Here is a 3,179-nt window from a genome sequence, read left to right on the forward strand (position 1 = left end):
ATCCTCAACACAAGGTACATACTGCTCAAAAGACACAGACAAGAACCTAGTATGACAAATCCTTTTATCTAAGTTTTTTTTTTTTGCAAATATCAAATAAGCTTCAAGTAAGTTACCTGTCGGGATAATATAGTAGTGGCATCCAAATGAGGAAAAGTTGTAGCAGGAGGAGGATCTGTCGAATCATCAACAGGCACATAGATAGCCTGGACAGAAGTAATAGAACCCTTATTGGTCGTTGTAATACACTCTTGTGGACCTCCAAGATCAGTATCCAAGGTAGGTTGGTAACCAACAGCCGAGGGAATACATCCAAGTAAAGCAGACATCTCTGAGTTAGCCTAGAATCAACAAAAAAAAGGGTTTGCATAATCAAGAGGATCAATCCACGGAAGATTCACAATGAGTAGAGAAGTTCTTTGACAGGAAACCATACTTGGGTAAAACGGAAAATGTTGTCAATAAAGAGCAGCACATCTTGTCCCTCAGCATTACGGAAGTTTGGAATTGATCCCGAAATCATCTGTACATCAGGAAAAAGAGATTCTGACAAAAACCTTAGAATTGCTACTGTCAAAACCCAGAAGTTAAGCATGCTTAGTGACGACTAACAGAAGACCGTTTCACAAAGTCTTGTTGAGGAATAGGAGTACACGGGCATAATAGTATATAAGAAGGTCTCATACTAACTTAATGTAAGATGTGGATAGCATAATATGTACAAGGGATGACAATTTTTTTCCTTTTTCTGGTTTCAAATCATAGCAGTATATACGCAACAATCCCACCCGAGACTTAATCAAATATTCGTTTTTTTTTTACTATTCTAGCTGATCATCCAGAAAAGATACGGAGACCGTAGGTTCTGAATGCAAAGTTACCTAAGGTTAACTTCTGCACATAAGCAGGAAAAGATAACTGAATCTCCTTACTGAAATCAACGAGGACCAGATTAAAATATACAACACCTTAGCAGAATAAGCTAAAATATCAGGTTACCTTATGTTGTTGGCTGCAAAAACCTCTTGCAATATCTGAACGAAAAAAAGAAGTTGTGAACTCTACTATCGAAAGTTGATGGAGTTCATCGACATCACACCCTATAAAGCCGCAAACTGCTTTGCTGAAGGGCATCCAAGTAAAAGCAACATAAGGGCATGAAGATTACAATGACAACTAATAAAACAAAATGTACCAATTCAAATAGTTCACAAATAGACAAATAGTCATGGGAAATTCCAAGTATTAGAATTATTTACCTGCTGAATATGCAACGGTCTCTCTCCCATTGCAGAACATATGGTTGCCACCTTTGCTTCATGATCATCAATTTCCTTTAGTAGCTAAGCTCTTTTAACAATCATGCCACTGATCATTCTTTCCAGCATAGACTTACGAGATCTTCTCCAAGTCTGTGAATTTGCGGAATTTATTAGGAAAAATAGCCAATGTTGTAAACATGGTGAATGGAAAATATCAAATTGAAGTTCTCTGTATAAGCCAGAGAAACTCCTTTTCCACCTAGATTAAGTTCATATGATGTGTCGTGGAATGGCAAACAAATCTTCACCCAAATTTAGTGCACACAGTGAAGAAACATAAAACCGTGGATACGGAGATAGGAATTTAAGCAAAGAAGTTGCATAGTTGACTGAAAACTTCTCTAGCATTGCCCACTAATGACATATTCAATACAACTATAGTGGTTCGTAGTATAGTGCCTACACCCAGACATTAAAGAGACTGTGGACTTGGCTCAAGTACCAAATTCTACTCAAGCGGCTAATTGCTTTTAAAAACCTCAAATAGATACACCCTAAACATGGTGCTAGGACAATATCTTAGATTCATGGACCTATCTCAACGCATGAGATCTTTCACTCACATTTTTTCTCATTCAAGAATTGTTTGTTTCTTGCCCATTTACAATTTACAGTATGTAATCATGAACCCTATTACTAATTAGAGCAAACATTTGAAATCGCGATTTTTTTGGGGGGTAATTTTGGGCAATTAGACATTATTGATCTATGCACTATCGCTTCAAAGTAAATTACCTAATTCTTCTAAGCCAATTACAGTACATCAGAATACCCTTTTATCTTCACAAAAGGTTTACACATTGCAACTCACTTGAGCTTAACAAGCCTTGAGCACAAAGACAAAATGTGGTCCATTACTTTTAACCTAGGTAGCATATGTCAATAACAAAAGGAAAAACTCGACGATTTCTCAAGTTTATATGCAATCATGATTAAACATTAAAAAGCACCATTCAAAAATTACTCCTTTTCCCCTACATTTTGAGCAAGAGAGGAAATTAAACTATCATCCAACGTACTTTAAAATACTGAACAAGAGTAATTGATGATCTTACTTGTACAAATATGCAGCAATCGCTGCAATCAACCTTTAATTCGACGAATCTCAGCATTCAACGCCACAACCGAATATAACCTGACAAAATTAGGGAAATTTGGGCACCAAACAATTAAATGTTGAAGTAAAATCAAGTTCAGTGGTATCACAAAACAAAATTGAGAATAATAACTCACCCTTTTTTTGAGCCAATCGCTGCAATCAACCTTTAATTCGACGAATCTCAGCATTCAACGCCACAACCGATGCCCTATTCGTCTCACTTGCTGCCGTTTCAGCTTTCTGCATAAGAAACTTTTAAAACAATTGAAAATGATAACAATTTCAGATCTGAAGAGCTTACAATTCAAAGGCAGAGAATCTTTGCTATATTTACCTCCCTTCATTCGTGAATTGTGTGGTCGACAAAATTTCAGTAGGAGATGGGGATGAGATTATACCAAGAAGAGAAGCAGGAGGAAAGAGAAAGGGAGCTCGAGCAAGCAAAAGGAAGAGGACGAAAGACCTAGGTCAAAGGCTGAACGTAAAGAGAGGGTCTAAGGCTGAAGCAACGTGGAGGAGCAAGATGTTAAGAGGGAAAAAACGATAAATCAGTAGAAATTGAAGGGCATTTTAGGTGTTCCACTATTGGATGAATAGTGAAACACAACTCCTTGCTTTTAAAGGTTGTAGGATTCGCAGTTTCGCACACTCTTTTTTTGTCCGCCTTGTATAATTTATTACGGAGTATGTCTATTCTTATAGAAACTTCAATTTCTTTGATTTGTGATGATAGAACATCTTTGTTGTTACTATTGTTG

The 3,179-nt window shown here is 36.8% G+C and overlaps 1 long non-coding RNA gene across 3 annotated transcripts; it reads right to left on the minus strand.

Annotated features, from left to right (window-relative positions):
* Positions 1 to 316: 316 nt before the first annotated feature.
* On the minus strand, positions 317 to 2,842 carry LOC130470495 (uncharacterized). 3 transcript variants are annotated; one of them, XR_008930944.1, is made up of 7 exons: positions 2,756 to 2,842; positions 2,556 to 2,661; positions 2,378 to 2,457; positions 1,260 to 1,412; positions 1,000 to 1,123; positions 437 to 557; positions 317 to 341 (listed from the first exon to the last, which is right to left on the minus strand). It is a non-coding gene; the product is annotated as an uncharacterized lncRNA (long non-coding RNA). The 3 variants fall into 3 exon arrangements; XR_008930946.1 differs by having other exon boundaries at positions 2,556 to 2,673; positions 2,756 to 2,834; XR_008930945.1 differs by lacking the exon at positions 2,756 to 2,842 and having other exon boundaries at positions 2,556 to 2,740.
* Positions 2,843 to 3,179: the final 337 nt, after the last annotated feature.

This window comes from Spinacia oleracea, chromosome 3 (assembly GCF_020520425.1).
Source record: "Spinacia oleracea cultivar Varoflay chromosome 3, BTI_SOV_V1, whole genome shotgun sequence".
Lineage (NCBI taxonomy): Eukaryota > Viridiplantae > Streptophyta > Magnoliopsida > Caryophyllales > Amaranthaceae > Spinacia > Spinacia oleracea.